At 45.8% G+C, this 23,099-nt stretch overlaps 1 protein-coding gene across 2 annotated transcripts in view; it reads right to left on the minus strand.

The window, feature by feature from the left end:
• LOC138651320 (oocyte zinc finger protein XlCOF6-like) overlaps window positions 1-5,979 on the minus strand; it is an 83,251-nt gene extending 77,272 nt beyond the window's left edge. For both annotated transcript variants that reach the window (XM_069741419.1, XM_069741418.1), the window contains exon 1: window positions 5,920-5,979. The gene's annotated coding sequence lies outside the window, so the exon portion shown is untranslated. The remainder of the gene's footprint in view (window positions 1-5,919) is intronic.
• Window positions 5,980-23,099: the final 17,120 nt, after the last annotated feature.

Genomic DNA, 23,099 nt, shown 5'->3' on the forward strand with positions numbered 1-23,099 from the left:
GGGACAAGATCATAGACCTGCACAAAGCTGGAATGAGCTACAAAACCATACGTAAAAAGCTGGGTGAGAAGGAGACAACTGTTGGAGCAATAGTAAGAAAATAGAAGAAATACAAAATGACTGTTAATAGACATCGATCTGGGGCACCATACAAACTATCACCTCCTGGGGTATCCTTGATCATGAAGAAGGTGAGAGATCAGCCTAAAACTACAAGGGGGAACTTGTTAATGCTCTCAAGGCAGCTGGGACCACAGTCACCAAGAAAACCATTGGTAACACATTGCGCTGGAAATGTTTAAAATCCTGCAGTGACCACAAGGTCTCTCTGCTCAAGAACAGAAGGCACATGTGCAGGCCCATCTTAAGTTTACCAATGAACACCACGATGACTGAGATGGTGCTGTGGTCAAATGAGACAAAAATTGCGCTTTTTGGCATTAACTCAACTTGCTGTGTTAGGAAGAGAAATGCTGCCTATGATCCAAAGAACACCGTCCCCACTGTCAAGCATGGAGGTGGAAACATTATGTTTTGTGGGTGTTTCTCTGCTTAGTGCACAGGACTACTTCACCGCATCAGTGGGAGAATGGATGTAGCCATGTACCGTAAAATCCTGAGTGACAACCTCCTTACCTCTGTCAGGACATTAAAAATGGGTTGTGGCTGGGTTTTCCAGCAAGACAATGACCCAAAACGAAGGAAACAAACGAGTGGCTCAAAAAGAAGCTCATTAAGGTCATGGAGTGGCCTAGCCAGTCTCAAGACCTTAATCCCATAGAAAACGTATGGACAGGCTCCAGGTTTTCGAGGGCCCCGGGCGAAAGAGTTTCAGTGGGCCCCCCCTGTAACACATACCCCGATTTATGATGCACAGATACGGCAGAGAAATGTATAGTACAATGCCAGATTTCACTTCTTACATGAGTGACAGCTATTGTAGATTCTGCAGTGTGTATATATACAGGAGGAAAGGTGCTGTGCAGTGTATATATACAGGAGAGGTGCTTTTCTGTTTTGAGTTTTTCTATAAAACAAAGACTTTTCTACATAAACAACGTTGTTTGGTTTTGCGGCCCCAACAGATCTGTGCTACAAAGTAACAGGCGGCTCGGGCATTAATGAGGGACCTGATGCTGAATCCTTTCCACAAACCCTAATGACCCAATTAGTGCCCCGTCATTAGAAGCTCATTAAACGCCTCCCTGTCCCGAGCAGTCATGTACAGTATGGGGTGATCCTGCAGCCCACCCCCTGACTGCTCCATACCATACACTGCCCTCTGTCGCTCTCACTATTATCCTGTGCATTTCTCTGTCATCGTTACCCCATGTTACACTTGTCACCCCCCACTACAGAGTAGCAGGGCAGCCAATGTCACCCCCTCCCGGACCCTAATGGTAGCAGGAAATGTCTGCTCCTCTATTGGGTTGGAACCTGATTTAATCAAGGAATAATGTGGATTTGTTGCCGGTGGCCGCAGGGGAAGGGTTAAGTGATGCCATGTCCTTGGTGGGAGCAGTGGTAGCTGCTGGGACCTGGACAGAGACAACCAATGTTGCTGTGACTGCACAGTGTGATGTGGAGAAGAGAAGCTGAGACTCCGGAGCAGAAATCACCCACATGCCAGAACTGGGCAGAGTCCCTCCAGTCACCAGCCTGGGGCCACGGGGCCCCAACGTACAGCCCACAGCTCAGTGTTATCCATGGCAGCAGCTCCCCTTCCTCCTGGCATCTGGTTAACCCCATTTATGCGGTTCGGATTGTTATCTTTAAGGTTTAGCAATAACCTTCATACAGATGGGAAGGGGTTAAGCTTCTTCCTACCCCACTGGTGCAGGTTTGGTGCAGCATGCATATATTCTGGGAGAGCTGGGTGGCTGCAGGTTGCAGGCTGCACCCCACCAGCTGCTCCTCCAGACATCACCCACATTTTTAGGCAGCGGAGAAAGACAGCAGCAGACTGAGCCACAATTGCAACCACTGCTGGATACCTTTGCACTCACTCAGGCACTAGTAGGACGGAGCTCCTCCGGAATCTGCCTGATAAACTTCAGCACTGTCTGCAACCACCCAGGGGGAGAGCAGATAACGTGCTCTCTCCGCCCACAATGTCACACTGGCTGCCTTCTGTTAACCCCTATGTGTGCCTGCCTGGCTGCACTGACTAAGTGAGAAGATGCTTGTGTCAGAGCTGGCACATAGGCGTTAAGAGAACGCAGCCAGCGTGACTTTGTGGGGGGAGAGAGCATGTTATCTCCTGCTCTGCTCTCCTGTATCTATGATAGCATGAGTGGGCCCCCCCCTCTCCCCAGGGCCCCGGCATTTGCCCGCTGTGCCGGGTGCTGACGCCGGCCCTGCGTATGGAAGTAGATGTAGCTCCGAGTTGCAAAGTGACAGCCTCAAAATCTTAATGATTTAGAGATGATCTGCAAAGAGGAGTGGACCAAAATTCCTCCTGACGTGCACAAACGTCATCATCAACTACAGTACAAAAAATGTGTGACTGCTGCACTTGCCATCAAGGGTTTTGCCACCAAGTATTAAGTCTTGTTTGTCAGAGGGATCAAATACTTATTTCTCACTGCAAAATACAAATAAATGTATATAATTTATACAATGTGATTTTCTGGATTTTATTTTTGATATTCTACAGTCATGGCCAAAAGTATTTACACCCCTGCAATTATGTCAGATAATACTTAGTTTCTTCCTGAAAATGATTGCAATCACAAATTCTTTGGTACTATTATGTTCATTTAATTTGTCTTAAAGGGAACCTGTCACCTGAATTTGGCGGGACTGGTTTTGGGTCATATGGGCGGAGTTTTCGGGTGTTTGATTCACCCTTTCCTTACCCGCTGGCTGCATGCTGGCTGCAATATTGGATTGAAGTTCATTCTCTGTCCTCCATAGTACATGGCTGCACAAGGCAAGATTGCTTTGCGCAGGCGTGTACTATGGAGGACAGAGAATGAACTTCAATCCAATATTGCAGCCAGCATGCAGCCAGCGGGTGAGGAAAGGGTGAATCAAACACCCGAAAACTCCGCCCATATGACCCAAAACCAGTCCCGCCAAATTCAGGTGACAGAGTCCCTTTAAATGAAAAAACACAAAAAGTATTGTCCTAAAGCCAAATTGGATATAATTCCACATCAAACATAAAAAATGGGGTGGACAAAAGTATTGGTACTGTTCGAAAAATCATGTGATGCTTCTCTAATTTGTGTAATGAACAGCACCTGTAACTTACATGTGGCACCTTACAGGTGTTGGCAATAACTAAATCACACTTGCAGCCAGTTGACATGGATTAAAGTTGACTCAACCTCTGTCCTGTGTCCTTGTGTGTACCACATTGAGCATGGAGAAAAGAAAGAAGACCAAAGAACTATCTGAGGACATCAGAAACCAAAAGATGAGGAAGCATGAGCAATCTCAAGGCTGCAAGTTCATCTCCAAAGACCTGAATGTTCCTGTATCTACCGTGCGCAGTGTCATCAAGAAGTTTAAAGCCCATGGCACTGTGGCTAACCTCCCTAGATGTGGACGAAAAAGAAAAATTGACAAGAGATTTCAACGCAAGATTGTGCGGATGTTGGATAAAGAACCTCGACTAACATCCAAACAAGTTCAAGCTGCCCTGCAGTCTGAAGGTACAACAGTGTCAACCCCTACTATCCGTCGGGTCTGAATGAAAATGGACTGTATGGTAGGGGACCCAGGAAGACCCCACTTCTTACCCCGAGACATAAAAAAGCCAGGCTGGAGTTTGCCAAAACTTACCTGAAAAAGCCTAAAACGTTTTGGAAGAATGTTCTCTGGTCAGATGAGACAAAAGTAGAGCTTTTTGGGCAAAAGCATCAACATAGAGTTTACAGGAGAAAAAAAAACATGCATTCAAAGAAAAGAACATGGTCCCTACAGTCAAACATGGCGGAGGTTCCCTGATGTTTTGGGGTTGCTTTGCTGCCTCTGGCACTGGACTGCTTGACCGTATGCATGGCATTATGACGTCTGAAGACTACCAACAAATTTTGCAGCATAATGTAGGGCCCAGTGTGAGAAAGCTGGGTCTCCCTCAGAGGTCATGGGTCTTCCAGCAGGACAATGACCCAAAACACACTTCAAAAAGCACTAGAAAATAGTTTGAGAGAAAGCACTGGAAACTTCTAAGGTGGCCAGCAATGAGTCCAGACCTGAATCCCATAGAACACCTGTGGAGAGATCTAAAAATGGCAGTTTGGAGAAGGCACCCTTCAAATATCAGGGACCTGGAGCAGTTTGCCAAAGAAGAATGGTCTAAAATTCCAGCAGAGCTTTGTAAGAAACTCATTGATGGTTACCGGAAGCGGTTGGTCGCAGTTATTTTGGCTAAAGGTTGTGCAACCAAGTATTAGGCTGAGGGTGCCAATACTTTTGTCTGGCCCATTTCTGGAGTTTTGTGTGAAATGATCAATGTTTTGCTTTTTGCTTCATTCTCTTTTGTGTTTTTTCATTTAAGACAAATTAAATGAAGATACCAAAGAATTTGTGTTTGCAATCATTTTCAGGAAGAAAATGAGTATTATCTGACAGAATTGCAGGGGTGTTAATACTTTTGGCCATGACTATCTCTCAGTCTTAAAATTAACTTACCCTTAAAATTATAGACAGTTCATGACTTTATCAGTGGGCAAACTTACAAAATTAGAAAGGGATCAAATACTTATTTCCTTCACTGTATATACACACACAGCAGTTTTATAACTGTGAGGGGAGAGTGAGGAGCAGGACACTGACATCACAAGATATTGTGTCCATGACCAGCAATCAGTCACATTATATAGGACCACGAAGCATCCCGGTAAGACAAGCCACTGCATGGGATGTACCATCGACAGATAATGAAGGTGGCTGACATGAAGAAATCCTACCAATGGCTGGAGAAAGCGGGACTCAGAGAAAGCATAGAGGCACTAATCATAGCGGCACCAGAGCAAGCACTAAGTACCACATCCAATAGAAGCAGGAATCTACCACACAAGACAAGACCCAAGGACATACTATGTAAAAAAACCTCAGAAACAGTCCAACACATAGTGGCAGGATGCAAAATGCAAGCAGGAACAGTGTATACCGAACGCCACAACCAGGTAGTGGGAATTGTATACAGGAACATCTGCACAGCATATGGGCTGAGTCCCCCTAAGACCAGGTGGGAGACCCCAGAAAAAGTCCGGTGATTCCATAATTTTTACCAGGGGTTGTAGATGCGGCAGTGCCAAGTGACAGCATCATCAGAAATAAGGAATATGAGAAGCTGGAGAAATACCAGGGCCTCAAAGGAGAACTGGAGAAGATGTGGAAGGTGATGGCAACAGTGATTCCAGTGGTGATAGGAGGACTTAGAGCAGTGACCCCTAAATTAGTAGAATGCCTACAACAGATCCCAGGAGCAACATCTGAGCTCTCTGTCCAGAAAAGCGCAATGCTGGGAGCAAATAAGATCCTGCGCAGAATCCTCAAACTCCCAGGCCTCTGGTGCAGGACCCGAGAATGAGAAAGAACAACAAAGACCACTCCCAGGGCGGGTGAGAAGGGACTGTGAGGGGGAATGAGGAGCAGGACACTGACATTACAGGAGGTTGTGTCCCTCACCAGTAATCAGTTATATATATATATATACACACACCCACCCACAGTGGCTTAATAACTGTGGGGGGAGAATGAGGTACAGGAGGGTGTGCCCCTCACCAGTAATCAGTCACAAATACTGATATATATATACATATACACAGCGGCTTTATATCTGTGAGGGGGCCGAATGAGGCGCAGGACACTGACATTACAGGTGGTTGTGTCCGTGACCAGTAATCAGTGATAGATACAGTAGATAGATAGACAGACAGACAGACATTGCATTGTTTTACTCACTGTTCTGTGGTTGAGGTCAGCACAGGAAGCTGTTTTTTTTCCTGCTGTTTGCTGCTTAGCTTTTTCCTGCCTGACTGGGGCTGGGAGGAGCCGAGGAGGAGACTTAGAGCAATGTGTACAGTGGGGAATGATTGCTCCTCCAACATGAACACATAGATACTGTGACTGGCTGCTCAGTGTAGCGCCTGATCTGTGATGGATGACAATCTGCAGCTGCAGGATGAGATATGTTAGCTGTCATTCCTACCCATCTCTTTTAGCTGCTGGTAAAACTCGTCCTTGGAATGCTCGGTACCTTTTTCAGCACTATACATGCGGGAGCATGTGCTTTCCCAGGATTACATCACTGAAACTACCAGTCCCCTCAAGGACCTGTCCAGTGGCCATCTTACAGAATATTTTATATACAGCAGCTTTATAACTGGGAGGAGAATGAGGCGCAGCGCTGACATTCTAGGCAGAGCTTCCGGGGGAGCGGCGTAATGGAGCGCTGCCAACAGTCATGGGGAGAGATGTAACGGAGCACTGCCAACAGTCATGGGGAGAGATGTAACAGAGCGCTGCCAACAGTCATGGGGAGAGATGTAACGGAGCGCTGCCAACAGTCATGGGGAGAGATGTAACGGAGCGCTGCCAACAGTCATGGGGAGAGATGTAACGGAGCGCTGCCAACAGTCATGGGGAGAGATGTAACGGAGCGCTGCCAACAGTCATGGGGAGAGATGTAACGGAGCGCTGCCAACAGTCATGGGGAGAGATGTAACGGAGCACTGCCAACAGTCATGGGGAGAGATGTAACGGAGCGCTGCCAACAGTCATGGGGAGAGATGTAACGGAGCGCTGCCAACAGTCATGGGGAGAGATGTAACAGAGCGCTGCCAACAGTCATGGGGAGAGATGTAACGGAGCGCTGCCAACAGTCATGGGGAGAGATGTAATGGAGCGCTGCTGACAGTCATGGGGAGAGATGTAACGGAGCGCTGCCAACAGTCATGGGGAGAGATGTAACGGAGCGCTGCCAACAGTCATGGGGAGAGATGTAACGGAGCGCTGCCAACAGTCATGGGGAGAGATGTAACGGAGCGCTGCCAACAGTCATGGGGAGAGATGTAACGGAGCGCTGCCAACAGTCATGGGGAGAGATGTAACGGAGCGCTGCTGACAGTCATGGGGAGAGATGTAACGGAGCGCTGCCAACAGTCATGGGGAGAGATGTAACGGAGCGCTGCCAACAGTCATGGGGAGAGATGTAACGGAGCGCTGCCAACAGTCATGGGGAGAGATGTAACGGAGCGCTGCTGACAGTCATCATAATGTACAATACAAATGTGAACCGGACTCTAGTTAGTCTGCAATTAGACTTTAGCTATTAGATAGCTATTAGATTTTCATGTATGGTGAATTATACATAGAGTGGATATTGGGTAAAATTTTGTTCAGGACTTTAAGATGTTTATTTTGACTACTTGTAGTCCTGGGTTATTCACGTAAATTGCTTATTTATGTCGCGCATAATCAAACATACTCAATCGTACATAAGTTCAAAAGAGGTACCCTGGACAACTAGTACTCAAAATGAACATAACAATGTCCTGAATAATATGTGCCCAAAATATTATCAACTCTATGTGTAGTGTAAAAATAGTCTGGGTAAAATGGTGGATAAGGATGAGGAAAAGGCCAATCTGCTCAATGACTTTTTTTCATCAGTATTTACACAAGAAAATCCAATGGGAACAATATTATCAGGGATAACAAAAATCCCCATTAAATGTCACCTGCTTAACCCAGCAGGAAGTACAGCAACACCTAAAAATCAATAAAATTGACAAATCTCCGGGCCCGGATGGGATACACCCCCCAAGTACTGCAGGAATTAAGTACAGTCATTGATAGACCATTAGACCAGGTGGACTACTGCAACTCTCTTCTGATCGGTCTCCCTCTTTCCAAACTTTCTCCTCTCCAATCCATCTTGAATGCGGCAGCCAGGGTCATATTTCTGTCCAGCCGCTTCACCGATGCCTTGTGCCAATCTTGTGCCAATCATTACACTGGCTACCCATTCGCTACAGGGTCCAGTATAAACTCATCTCTCTCACCTACAAAGCTCTCCACAGTTCTACACTGCCTTATATCTCCTCTCTCATCTCCGTCTATCACCCTACACGTGCCCTCCGTTCTACAAATGACCTAAGACTAACATCCCCCGTAATCCAAACCTTGCACCTCTGTCTCCAAGACTTCTCTCGTGCTGCGCCAGCTCTCTGGAATGCACTTCCCCAGACGAGACTGATACCTAACCCCGACCTATTCAAGCGCGCTTTAAAAACCCATCTCTTCAAACAAGCCTACCACATCAACTACTCAGTAAACTAACTTTGTCCTGTTCCCTCCTTCCAATTATTATCTGCATGTGAATCTGCACCCTACTATTCATCTGTCTCCACACCCTCCATGCAAACGATAACTGCACTTGATACTTTACTATTGCACTTAAACACATGGGCTGATGACCGGATCAAGCAGCTGCAGCGCACACCCATGTGAGGACAATGGGGTACTCGGTACCGGGTTCTTCGGTTCCCTCAGCTGGGATGTCACGGTGGCCCGACCCGGACCGTGGCCCTAGATGAGGGTGCCCAAATTAAATAGAGTTCAAATAGTTTGTAGATGAGTGTTCGTGACGCCACCTGTGGTATTCGGTCAGGGTGACCGACGCTGCTTAGGGGTCCGCTGGGGTGATGGAATGGCAGCTAGATGGTATACCTTCCCACAGGTGAAGTATATCCCCAGGGCTTCCCAGATATGTAGATGTTGATGGTAGATGGTGCAAGGCGCGGTGAAGGACACAATGGGTGCAGTCTCTTTACCTTTACTTAAGGCTTCAGCATCCACAGTCCAGGTTGCCGGATGACAGGGTAGGCAGAGTCCGGCCGGTCTGATGGCAATTCCAGAGTCCCCCTATCCAGGTGGAAATCAGTAGCCTTCCCCTTGCACACAGTAACGTAGTAGGTCCCTACGTGCATTAGCTCCCATAGGGTCCTCACTCTTGTTACTCTTCAATCTGTCCCCCAGATGGATAGGACAAACCCGTATGATGGTGGTGGCCTGAGGCTATTTTATAGGGACCCTAGCGTCGCCCCTCCTCCGCGTTGCCACCTTGTCTGCTTAGGTTCTTTGGTTGGGCAGCCAACTTGGAATCGACTGTCCTGCCGGTCTCTGAAGTAAAGCGTAGAGTCTATTACTCCCTCGGTGTTCCGGCCACCGGTACTGCGCTCAGTGGGAGGCAGCCTGCTTCTAGCTGGTCTCCCACTGGTGTTATACTCCTGTTGCTACGATTTCTGTGCTCACTCACTACGGCACACTTCCTTTCTTAGGAGTCTGCCGCATGGGTTGCAGGTGCAGCTCCATGTCCTTCTTTTCCTTTCCTGGGCCGAGCCCAGTCTGCTCCTCTCCTCCTGTCAGCTTCTGTCTCTAACTGCCTAACTTCCTAACCAAACCCCCAGTTTTACCCAAGTGTGAGGAGTGGCCTAATAGATAGAACCTTTTGCTCCCCCTGGTGGCTGGCGTGTGAAGTGTGTGTGGCTGTGATACCTGGCAGGGTGAACTCCTTTGGTGCCTTCAGACGTAACATCACTCCCCCTGGTGGAAGAACGACATTACTGCAACAACAATGAATTTGGGGCGCTGCACTCCCCTCTCCGTGTCCTTCTTTTCCTTTCCTGGGCCGAGCCCAGTCTGCTCCTCTCCTCTCGTCAGCTTCTGTCTCTGACTGCCTAACTTCCTAACCAAACCCCCAGTTTTACCCAAGTGTGAGGAGTGGCCTAATAGATAGAACCTATTGCTCCCCCTGGTGGCCGGCGTGTGAAGTGTGTGTGTGGCTGTGATACCTAATAAATCGTAAAGAGATCAGGTGCACTACTATAATGTAGTAATATATAATATAGTCTAATAAACATTAAAACAGGGTGCTACTAAATGCATGGAATATGCAATATAGGACCAAAGAAAGAGAAAGCCCATGCATAAAAATGTGCACACCTGTCCCAAGAATACTGAAAATATATAAATTTATTTATATGAACACCAAAAAGACACAAGAATATAAAACCATAACAATACACCCATCCCCATATAAAGATGTACAATATAATGCTCTCTAAGTACATGCATGTTAGAGTTGCAATATGCAGGGAAATAATCCATATTGTACATCTTTATATGGGGATGGGTGTATTGTTGTGGTTTTAAGTGGTTTTATATTCTTGTGTCTTTTTGGTGTTCATATAAATAAATTTATATATTTTCAGTATTCTTGGAACAGGTGTGCACATTTTTATGCATGGGCTTTCTCTTTCTTTGGTCCTGGCTGTGATACCTGGCAGGGTGAACTCCTTTGGTGCCTTCAGACGTAACATCGCTCCCCCCTGGTGGAAGAACGACATTACTGCAACGACCAGGAATCTGGGGTGCTGCACTCTTCCTCCCCTCCCCCCCCCCCATTAAATCCAGCACTCCCGGGCTGGGAAAAGAACACAACAATCACAGGTTAGCAAAAGACATGCAACATTTTTTAAATGCTTTGATCAAATAAATTAACAGTGCTTCCCTTTATTGGAGGTGAGAACACTTGAACGTTACAAACAAAAACATATTCTCATTGTACGAATTACCCTTTAAGGCAAAGGTGGAAAAATAACAATTAATAACTTACTGTGGCATACAATTACCCATACAGGTATTCTATCTACTAAGTGCGATTACCCTCTAAGGGTATACCATTATTAACCCTTAATGTGCAATTTAACATTTTCTTTATTCTTTCTTCCTTCTCATGCAGGACAATCTGTCTACCCCTACGGGCCTGCTGCATTTTTCTTCCTAAAGGTACCGGCCCACTAGACGATATCGCTAGCGATCCGTGACGTTGCAGCGTCCTCGCTAGCGATATCGTCCAGTGTGACAGGCAGCAGCGATCAGGCCTCTGCTGTGCTGTCGCTGGTCGGGGAAGAAAGTCCAGAACTTTATTTCGTCGCTGGACTCCCCGTAGACATCGCTGAATCGGCGTGTGTGACACCGATTCAGCGATGTCTTCACTGGTAACCAGGGTAAACATCGGGTAACTAAGTGCAGGGCCGCGCTTAGTAACCCGATGTTTACCCTGGTTACCATCCTAAAAGTAAAAAAAACAAACACTACATACTTACCTACAGCCGTCTGTCCTCCAGCGCTGTGCTCTGCTCTCCTCCTGCACTGGCTGTGAGCGTCGGTCAGCCGGAAAGCAGAGCGGTGACGTCACCGCTCTGCTTTCCGGCCGCTGTGCTCACACAGACAGTACAGGAGGAGTGCAGAGCACAGCGCTGGAGGACAGACGGCTGTAGGTAAGTATGTAGTGTTTGTTTTTTTTACTTTTAGGATGGTAACCAGGGTAAACATCGGGTTACTAAGCGCGGCCCTGCGCTTAGGCTACGTTCACATTAGCGTTGCGCGCCGGTGCGTCGGCAACGCAACGCACGACGCATCAAAAAACGCGCGCAAACGCACGCAAAAACGCTGCGTTTTGCGACGCGTGCGTCGTTTTTTGACGAAAATCGGACGCACAAAAAGTGCAACTTGTTGCATTTTCTTGCGTCCGACGCTAGCGTCGAAAACGACGCACGTGTCGGAAAACGCAACAAAAAAAACGCACGCGTCCCCCATGTTAAACATAGGGGCGCGTTGCCGCTGCGTCGCCGACGCAACAGCGACGCACATTAGCGGAACGCTAATGTGAACGTAGCCTTAGTTACCCGATGTTTACCCTGGTTACCGGCATCGTTGGTCGCTGGAGAGCTGTCTGTGTGACAGCTCTCCAGCGACCAAACAGCGACGCTGCAGCGATCCGGATCGTTGTCGGTATCGCTGCAGCGTCGCTAAGTGTGACGGTACCTTTAAACCTTACTTTTATCTACAGTATGTCATTAACATTCTATCACTATCTAGATACATATTATCAGCTACGTAAACATTATTAAGGTGCAACAACCAATCATTCCCTTTAAGAGAGAAACTAGTCTTTTCTGAGGAGGTGCAAACAATCACCAATATAGAAAACAAGTGACTAGCACACTCCTAGGGATTGTGATGCAAAATGGAGGGGTTTATTTACATACAAAGTCACAAACGTGTCGGTCAACTCTAGACCTTCATCAGTGTGCTACAAAGAAAATAAATACAAAACAGAAATATATGTAAACAAAAACAGGGAGTGTAAACAAAATAGGACACAGTGATAACAAAAATTAACCAAATAAACAGAAGTATCTACATCATATGAATACAAAAATGTCATGGGACGTCAGATAATATATAGTTGTAGAATACAACCAGCATAACCGCCGTTTGTGAACTAAAAAGGCTGCGAAATAGAATGTGGACATAGAACCGCAAGAAGTAGAACATAAGTGCCAGTATGCGACTAGAATCAGAACCTACATAGATCGTATAGGGGCCAGGGAACCGGAGAATAATATAAATATATAATAAGATGGCAGTGGAGTAAGTGTGGTGAGGAAGGAGTAAAGTAGTAAGAGGATGGAACACATACCTAAGTACACCTGTATGTAAGGTAGAGCCCCAAATGGAATGTAAATAAATGGCATCTAAAATTGGACATGGGAAACGTATCAAAAAAATGACACAGCTGGAGTGTCGTGACAGTGTAACCATATAGTTGGACTAGAGCAGGTACATACCAAAAAATATAACTGGTAAACTCGAACCAGGACAAACAAATTGGAGATGTCTATATAAAAAAGATATGGTATTCAGTATATCCAGGAGTAAAAACAGGCCGGGAAAATGGACAATATGGTATATGTAATAACTATTGTTGCATAAATTGCCCACAGAGATACATACCTAATGGAAAGGGTTAAGTCAAGGGGAGGGGAGAAAACCCTTATAGCTAAAGAGTTATGACGCAAATCTACAAGGAAGCAACAAAATGTAAGTTAACCATAAGGCTAAGGAGAACGGCCCGGTATAAAGATGCCATATAAGATGGGTGTGGGGAAAAAAGAACTATTCTTACCAGCGCACAGGAGAGACCAAACTCCGCGGTGTCCACCGCCAGGAGGAGTGTGTGGCTATGTGCTGGGTAAAGCTATATATAGGGGATGGGGAGGAGCACAATGTCAGCTGGATGGGCGGAGCCAACATGAAAAAAAAAAAAAAATAGAGGTGCATTCCAACAGAGTACAGGCCGGTGTCAATAGGTCACAGAGGCGGAGACACATGCATACTACTACAACAAAGAAGGAGGAGGTGCGTTCCAGCGGAGAAAATGGTGATGACGTCGGTGCCTTTCAGCCACAGGGGCAGGAAAATGTGCATTCCACAGAAGATCTTATAGGAGAAAGGTGCATTCCAGTGGAACGATCGCTGTGCGGGTGGCAGTGAAGTGTCACAGGCAGCAGGAGCGAAAGATCAGAAAGGACGGTTCTGTAAAACGGAAAAAATAATTAGTAATAAGGCCATGCATGTTATACAATCATTGAGCTAGCTGAACAGCATATAATAAAGTAGACCAAAAACCGCTGGTACAAAGTTATAAAGGGGCAAACCTGTCAATCATCCCCAAAGTATTGGGTGCTATACTAAAACATTTGGAGAACTAGGCAAGTGGCATAGTTGATATAAGACAGAAGTAAAAAACTCAACAGGGTCAAAACAGTAACCCCAGTATTGGATGTACAAACAGGAAGGTAAAAAAGCCAGATAGCATCAAAGAACGACCTGAAATTAGGACGTCATATATGGTCCCCAGCAAGAACAATTCTTCTGTTCAAAGGGAACGGCTGTAGGTTATAAGATACTGGTGAAGACAAATAACAATTTGATAGTAGCGACACATGTATCAATCAGATTTACAAGCTGACAATGTCCTGTATCGAATAACTTACATAAAGGATAATAGGTCATAGTCCCTATTCAGCCCTTTAGGGGTGAGGGTGTTGAGCTCATGGATCCAATATGCCTCCCTACGTTTGAGCATGGAAATACGATCCCCACCGCGTCTAGGTGGTGTAATTTGCTCAATGATTTGGAATTTCAATTGTGCCAGGTTGTGACCCTTTTCTATGAAGTGTGATGGAAGAGGGAGTAGAAGGTTCTGGCAACGAATTGTAGATTTATGCTTGGATATACGTGATTTGACTGGTTGGGTGGTCTCACCTACGTATAACAGACCGCAGGGACATTTAATAAGATACACTGCAAAATTGGTGTTACATGTAAAAAATCCATTGATCTGGTATCTTTTCCCAGTGTGTGGATGGTGAATGTTGTTACCCTTAATTACATTGTTACATTGGTTACAGCTGAGACAAGGAAAAGTACCCATTTTTGGATTGCTCAAAAACCGCTGTGATGACCCAGGATGTGTGGGGCCTATGTTGGCACGAACCAGATTATCTTTAATATTACGGGGTCGTTTGAAGCACGGGAGAAAAGGGTGTTGGAACTCTTGTACAGTTGGAAATGCTGTTTGGAGAATATGCCAATGTTGGCGTATAGTTTTATGTAGTCTGTATGCAGCGGGATGGTATTGGTAAGGGGCAGCACGGTGGCGCAGTGGTTAGCATTGCAGCCTTGCAGCGCTGGGGTCCTGGGTTCTAATCCCACCCAGGACAACATCTGCAAAGAGTTTGTATGTTCTCTCCGTGTTTGCGTGGGTTTCCTCTGGGTACTCCGGTTTCCTCCCACATTCCAAAGACATACTGATAGGAATTCTAGATTGTGAGCCCAATCGGGGACAGTGATGATAATGTGTGCAAACTGTAAAGCGCTGCGGAATATGTTAGCGCTATAGAAAAATAAAGATTATTATTATTATTATTATTATTATTGGTGCACAAAGGGGATGCGTGACCTAGCAGACTTTCTTGTCATAGTGGTGTCATTGATATTAGCGGTATCTAGGACATGGGGAGGGTAACCTCTCTCTCGGAATTTGGACTTCATCTCTGATGTCCTCTGTGCTCTGAGAATGGGATCCGAGACAATCTTATTGACTCTATGGAGCTGTGATTTGGGGATGGATTTCTTCATATTATTGGGATGAAAACTGTCGTAATGTAACAGGCTGTTATGGTCCGTAGGTTTGGAGAATAGATCTGTAGAGAGATTGCCACTGGTGTCCTTGATAATTAAGGTGTCTAGAAAGCTGATTTGGTGAGGATCATATGTCATAGTGAAGTCCAATCCGGGCCACGATGTTCTGAGGAATTGAAAAAAGTCCCGTAGAGAATCCAGACTCCCCCTCCAGATACAAAAAATATCGTCTATATAACGCTTCCATGTTAAGACATGGTGTATGAAGAGTTCATGGGTATATATAGACGTATTTTCAAAATGTGCCATATAGGCATTAGCGTAAGGGGGTGCCACATTCGAGCCCATAGCTGAACCCCGTATCTGGAGATAGTAAGAATCCTCAAACAGAAAAAAATTGTTATAGAGGACAATGGTCAAAAGGTCACTACATAGGTCAATGAGACCAGGATCCATATTGTTTGTGGAAAGAAGCCAACGGGTCGATTGTATACCGTTCGTGTGTGGTATTGACGTATATAAATCTTTAACATCGAAAGAAACTAGAAGGCTATCTGGGGGAATAGGTGTAACACTCCTAACAGTTTCGAGGAATGCTCCGGTGTCCAATAAAAAAGAACTGGTGTTTCTGATGAGAGGTGTCAGGATCTTTTCTAGGTAGATGGAGATCGGGGCCAAAACGGAGTCGGTGGATGCTACAATAGGTTGGCCAGGAGGGTTAAGTAGATTCTTATGTATCTTGGGTAGGACGTAGAAAACTGGCGTAATAGGTTACAATGTAATTAAGGGTAACAACATTCACCATCCACACACTGGGAAAAGATACCAGATCAATGGTTTTTTTACATGTACCACCAATTTTGCAGTGTATCTTATTAAATGTCCCTGCGGTCTGTTATACGTAGGTGAGACCACCCAACCAGTCAAATCACGTATATCCAAGCATAAATCTACAATTCGTTGCCAGAACCTTCTACTCCCTCTTCCATCACACTTCATAGAAAAGGGTCACAACCTGGCACAATTGAAATTCCAAATCATTGAGCAAATTACACCACCTAGACGCGGTGGGGATCGTATTTCCATGCTCAAACGTAGGGAGGCATATTGGATCCATGAGCTCAACACCCTCACCCCTAAAGGGCTGAATAGGGACTATGACCTATTATCCTTTATGTAAGTTATTCGATACAGGACATTGTCAGCTTGTAAATCTGATTGATACATGTGTCGCTACTATCAAATTGTTATTTGTCTTCACCAGTATCTTATAACCTACAGCCGTTCCCTTTGAACAGAAGAATTGTTCTTGCTGGGGACCATATATGACGTCCTAATTTCAGGTCGTTCTTTGATGCTATCTGGCTTTTTTACCTTCCTGTTTGTACATCCAATACTGGGGTTACTGTTTTGACCCTGTTGAGTTTTTTACTTCTGTCTTATATCAACTATGCCACTTGCCTAGTTCTCCAAATGTTTTAGTATAGCACCCAATACTTTGGGGATGATTGACAGGTTTGCCCCTTTATAACTTTGTACCAGCGGTTTTTGGTCTACTTTATTATATGCTGTTCAGCTAGCTCAATGATTGTATAACATACATGGCCTTATTACAAATTATTTTTTCCGTTTTACAGAACCGTCCTTTCTGATCTTTCGCTCCTGCTGCCTGTGACACTTCACTGCCACCCGCACAGCGATCGTTCCACTGGAATGCACCTTTCTCCTATAAGATCTTCTGTGGAATGCACATTTTCCTGCCCCTGTGGCTGAAAGGCACCGACGTCATCACCATTTTCTCCGCTGGAACGCACCTCCTCCTTCTTTGTTGTAGTAGTATGCATGTGTCTCCGCCTCTGTGACCTATTGACACCGGCCTGTACTCTGTTGGAATGCACCTCTATATATTTTTTTTTTTCATGTTGGCTCCGCCCATCCAGCTGACATTGTGCTCCTCCCCATCCCCTATATATAGCTTTACCCAGCACATAGCCACACACTCCTCCTGGCGGTGGACACCGCGGAGTTTGGTCTCTCCTGTGCGCTGGTAAGAATAGTTCTTTTTTCCCCACACCCATCTTATATGGCATCTTTATACCGGGCCGTTCTCCTTAGCCTTATGGTTAACTTACATTTTGTTGCTTCCTTGTAGATTTGTGTCATAACTCTTTAGCTATAAGGGTTTTCTCCCCTCCCCTTGGCTTAACCCTTTCCATTAGGAATGTATCTCTGTGGGCAATTTATGCAACAATAGTTATTACATATACCATATTGTCCATTTTCCCGGCCTGTTTTTACTCCTGGATATACTGAATACCATATCTTTTTTATATAGACATCTCCAATTTGTTTGTCCTGGTTCGAGTTTACCAGTTATATTTTTTGGTATGTACCTGCTCTAGTCCAACTATATGGTTACACTGTCACGACACTCCAGCTGTGTCATTTTTTTGATACGTTTCCCATGTCCAATTTTAGATGCCATTTATTTACATTCCATTTGGGGCTCTACCTTACATACAGGTGTACTTAGGTATGTGTTCCATCCTCTTACTACTTTACTTCTTCCTCACCACACTTACTCCACTGCCATCTTATTATATATTTATATTATTCTCCGGTTCCCTGGCCCCTATACGATCTATGTAGGTTCTGATTCTAGTCCCACACTGGCACTTATGTTCTACTTCTTGCGGTTCTATGTCCACATTCTATTTCGCAGCCTTTTTAGTTCACAAACGGCGGTTATGCTGGTTGTATTCTACAACTATATATTATCTGACGTCCCATGACATTTTTGTATTCATATGATGTAGATACTTCTGTTTATTTGGTTAATTTTTGTTATCACTGTGTCCTATTTTGTTTACACTCCCTGTTTTTGTTTACATATATTTCTGTTTTGTATTTATTTTCTTTGTAGCACACTGATGAAGGTCTAGAGTTGACCGAAACGTTTGTGACTTTGTATGTAAATAAACCCCTCCATTTTGCATCACAATCCCTAGGAGTGTGCTAGTCACTTGTTTTCTATATATCAAGGTTTGGGCACCTATCGACTGTGCACCTCCCCCCTCGGCTGTGCTTTGCATTTTCTATATCAAACAATCACCAAGTCACTAATAAACTTTAAGACCATAGAAACTTTCAAGACGTCATCAGGAACAGTTTCTTCGCAAAGTCTTCCTGCTTGTAAAACCAGTAGAGAGCACCTTTAAGAAGGTGCAAACTATTTACAGAGGACAGTTCAGGAACCATTCACCGTCCATGATTCCAATGTTCCTTTAAAACCATGATGAACTTTATGTAAAACTGGAACAAAATAGGAATCCCGGGTAAACTAAGGGATCCCTTTAAGAATTAACCCTGGACGGGTTTAAAGCAGCAAAGAAAGAACAGTTAACTATATACAGTTTTTCAGGTTTTCGAGGTTTACTCGAGTTCTAAGGGCATTTGCGTCCAGCGTCCGGTATGGTATCTGGTAACCTTTGGCCTCGAACAATCCGCGTATATGTCCTCGTCCGCATCCACCCCAAGGATCAGTTGCTCTGGCACGGTCAGGTCAGGAGCTGCAAATGCGGTCTGCAGGGTAGTCACCGCATCAGCTTGTGCGGTCACGTCTTGCGTAGCTGCGAGGGTGATCAAGTCAGGCTGCCAGGCATCGGGTGATAACATTAATGGGGCACTTTTCCTCACTTCTCGTGCACGCCAACTGTCATCTTTCCAATAGCGGTTGTACATGACTATGTCTCCCGTTTTTTGCCTCGTAGGCAACACAGTCGGTTCCCACGGGAGATGACCTTTCGTGGTCGGTGGCGGGGGCCCCGATTGGTGGCTCTATCTCTTGTATATACCCCATCCCAGTCTGGTGGGGCGAGACCACCACTACCCCCCATCGCACCGGAAGCGCAGGGGACAGGTCAGATGCGGGGCGGCGAGCGACCGTCGGGATCAGCCCGGTCTCGGGGGTGCCGGTATCCTTCATACCTGTACTGGCCACGGTCACCACAGCACCGAGCCACTCCGCCGTCCAGGATGCAGAAACCATTAGCGGCACAGACGATGGTTCCGCCTGGGTGTTCTCTCGGGATAGGGTGGATCTCGTCGCCCACGGTGCCATAAAGCCGTTGTGCTGCGACAGTCGATGCAGCTGTTCCACCCATAACTGCACGAAGTCGATCTCCTCTAGCTGTGGCATGTCCGAATAGTCCTCCACCGACGACTTAAGGCTGCAAGAAGGCAAGTCGCTCTCTCCCAGGTCCCCGCCGGTAGCCATCTCTGCTCCGGGATCTTCGCTTGCCCTCGCATGCTGCTCCTCCATTTTCTGGGGTTTGAGCTCCTGCATTTCTGAGCTCGTCATCCTGCAGTTGGAGAGGGCGGTCTATACTTTTGGCGCCGCTTTCGCGGTCCCTTCCCATGGCACGCCTTCCTTCTCCAGCGCTCCTCGTGGTGCGGTAATGGCGGAAATTTTGGCGGGAAATGGCAATACACAGTTCTTTCAGCAGAAACAGTTCAAACGCAATTCTGACACAGTTCTAAGGCACACATGACCCGATTTTTCAGTCTTAAGTACATCCTGTTTGTGACGCCAAGATTTGCAGCGCAACATCTGTCTCCACACCCTCCATGCACACGATAACTGCACCTGATACTTGACTATTGCAATTAAACACACGGGCTGATGACCGGATCATGCAGCTGCAGCGCACCCCCACGTAAGGGCAGTGGGGTACTCGGTACCGGGTCCTTCGGTTCCCTCAGCTGGGATGTCACGGTGGCCCGACCCGGACCGTGGCCCTAGATGTGGAACGCCCAAATTAAATAGAGTTCAAATAGTTTGTAGATGAGTGTTCATGACGCCACCTGTGGTGTTCGGTCAGGGTGACCGACGCTGCTTAGGGGTCCGCTGGGGTGATGGAATGGCAGCTAGATGGTATACCTTCCCACAGGTGAAGTATATCCCCCAAGGCTTCCCAGATGTGTAGATGTTGATGGTAGATGGTGCAAGGCATGGTGAATAACGAGGACACAATGGATGCAGTCTCTTTACCTTTACTGAAGGCTTCAGCATCCACAGTCCAGGTTGCCGGATGACAGGGTAGGCAGAGTCCGGCCGGTCTGATGGCAATTCCAGAGTCCCCCTATCCAGGTGGAAATCAGTAGCCTTCCCCTTGCGCACAGTAACGTAGTAGGTCCCTACATGCATTAGCTCCCATAGGGTCCTCACTCTTGTTACTCTTCTCTCTGTCCCCCAGATGGAGAGGACAAACCCGTATGACGGTGGTGGCCTGAGGCTATTTTATAGGTACCCTAGCGTCACCCCTCCTCCGCGTTGCCACCTTGTCTGCTTAGGTTCTTAGGTCGGGCAGCCAACTTGGAATCGACTGTCCTGCCGGTCTCTGAAGTAAAGCGTAGAGTCTATTACTCCCTCGGTGTTCCGGCCACCGGTACTGCGCTTAGTGGGAGGCAGCCTGCTTCTAGCGGGTCTCCCACTGGTGAAATACTCCTGTTGCTACGACTTCTGTGCTCACTCACTACGGCACACTTCCTTTCTTAGGAGTCTGCCGCATGGGTTGCAGGCACAGCTCCATGTCCTTTTCCTTTCCTGGGCCGAGCCCAGTCTGCTCCTCTCCTCTCCTCCTGTCAGCTTCTGTCTCTGACTGCCTAACTTCCTAACCAAACCCCCAGTTTTACCCAAGTGTGAGGAGTGGCCTAATAGATAGAACCTTTTGCTCCCCCTGGTGGCCGGCGTGTGAAGTGTGTGTGTGGCTGTGATACCTGGCAGGGTGAACTCCTTTGGTGCCATCAGACGTAACATCGCTCCCCCCTGGTGGAAGAACGACATTACTGCAACTACCAGGACTCTGGGGCGCTGCACAGCTTTATATGAAAATCCCTATTTAATATAATTGCCAGACCTGTAATAACAAGCACTTTTCACCTATTGTGTCCCCCCATTTCCTTGTAGATTGTAAGCTTGCGAGCAGGGACCTCACTCCTAATGTCACTGTTTACATTGTCTTAACTTGTACTGAATTTATTGTCTGTACATGTCCCCACTTAATTGTAAAGTGCTGTGGAATATGTTGGCGCTATATAAATAAAAATTATTATTATTATTATTTTTAATCTTCAAAGACTTCATAATAACAGGGTCTGCACCACAGGACTGGCATATAGCAAATGTGGTGCCAATATTCAAAAAGGGGACAAAAACTGAACTCGGAAATTATAGGCCAGTAAGCTTAACCTCTACTGTGGGTAAAATCCTGGAGGGCATTCTAAGGGATGCTATACTGGAGTATCTGAAGAGGAATAACCTCATGACCCAGTATCAGCACGGGTTTACTAGGGACCGTTCATGTCAGACTAATTTGATCAATTTCTATGAAGAGGTAAATTCCGAACTGGACCAAGGGAACCCAGTGGACGTAGCGTATATGGACTTTTCAAAAGCTTTTGATACGGTGCCACACAAAGGTTGATACATAAAATGAGAATAATGGGGATAAGGGAAAATGTGTGTAAGTGGGTTAAGAGCTGGCTCAGGGATAGAAAACAAAAGGTGGTTATTAATGGAGCCCACTCGGACTGGGTCACGGTTAGCAGTGGGGTACCACAGTGGTCAGTATTGGGCCCTCTTCTTTTTAACATATTTATTAATGATCTTGTAGGGGGAATACAGAGTAGAATTCCAATATTTGCAGATGACATTAAACTCTGAGGAGAACAATTTTATATTACAGGATGATTTATGTAAACTATAAGCTTGGGTTGATAAATGGCAAATGAGCTTTAATGGGGATAAATGTAAGGTCATGCACTTGGGTAGAAGTAATAAGATGTATAATTATGTGCTTAATTTTAAAACTCTGGGCAAAACTGTCAATGAAAAAGACCTGGGTGTATGGGTGGATGACAAACTCACATTTAGTAGCCAGTGTCAGGCAGCTGCTACAAAGGCAAATAAAATAATGGGATGCATTAAAAGAGGCATAGATGCTCATGAGGAGAACATAATTTTACCTATACTAGTCACTAGTGCGACCACACTTAGAATACTGTGTACAGTTCTGGTCTCCGGTGTATAAGAAAGACATAGCTGAACTAGAGAGGGTGCAGAGAAGAGCAACCAAGGTTATTAGAGGACTGGGGGGTCTGCAATACCAAGATAGGTTATTACACTTGGGGCTATTTAGTTTGGAAAAACAAAGACTAAGGGGTGATCTTATTTTAATGTATAAATATATAAGGGGACAGTACAAAGACCTTTCTGATGCTCTTTTTAATCATAGACCTGAGACAGGGACAAGGGGGCATGCTCTACATCTGGGGGAAAGAAGGTTTAGGCATAATAACAGATGCGGGTTCTTTACTGTAAGAGCAGTGAGACTATGGAACTCTCTGCCATATGATGTTGTAATGAGTGATTCATTACTTAAATTTAAGAGGGGATTGGATACCTTTCTTGAAAAGTATAATGTTGCAGGATATATACTGTATACTAGATTCCTTGATAGGGCGTTGATACAGGGAACTAGTCTGATTGCCGTATGTGGAGTCGGGAAATAATTTTTTTCCCCAAAGTGGAGCTTATTATTTGCCACATGGGGGTTTTTTTGCCTTCCTCTGGATCAACATGTTGGGGCATGTTAGGTTAGGCTATGGGTTGAACTAGATGGACGTAAAGTCTTCCTTCAACCTTAATAACTATGTTACTATGTTTCTGCTTCATTGGAGTCCAGCTGTGTTTTATTAAATTGATAGGACTTGATTTGGAAAGGTACACACCCGTCTATATAAGACCTCACAGTACATGTGAGACCAAATGAGAATCATGAGGTCAAAGGAACTGGCCAAGGGGCTCAGAAACAGAATTGTGGCAAGGCACAGATCTGGCCAAGGTTACAACAGAATTTCGGCAGTACTCAAGGTTTCTAAGAGCACAGTGGCCTCCATAATCCTTAAATGGAAGAAGTTTCAGACCACCAGAAGTCTCCCTAGACCTGGACATCCAGCCAAACTGAGCAATCGTGGGAGAAGAGCCTTGGTAAGAGAAGTAAAAAAGAACCCCAAGATCACTG

The sequence above is a fragment of the Ranitomeya imitator genome, chromosome 10 (assembly GCF_032444005.1).
Source record: "Ranitomeya imitator isolate aRanImi1 chromosome 10, aRanImi1.pri, whole genome shotgun sequence".
In the NCBI taxonomy this organism is placed as follows: domain Eukaryota; kingdom Metazoa; phylum Chordata; class Amphibia; order Anura; family Dendrobatidae; genus Ranitomeya; species Ranitomeya imitator.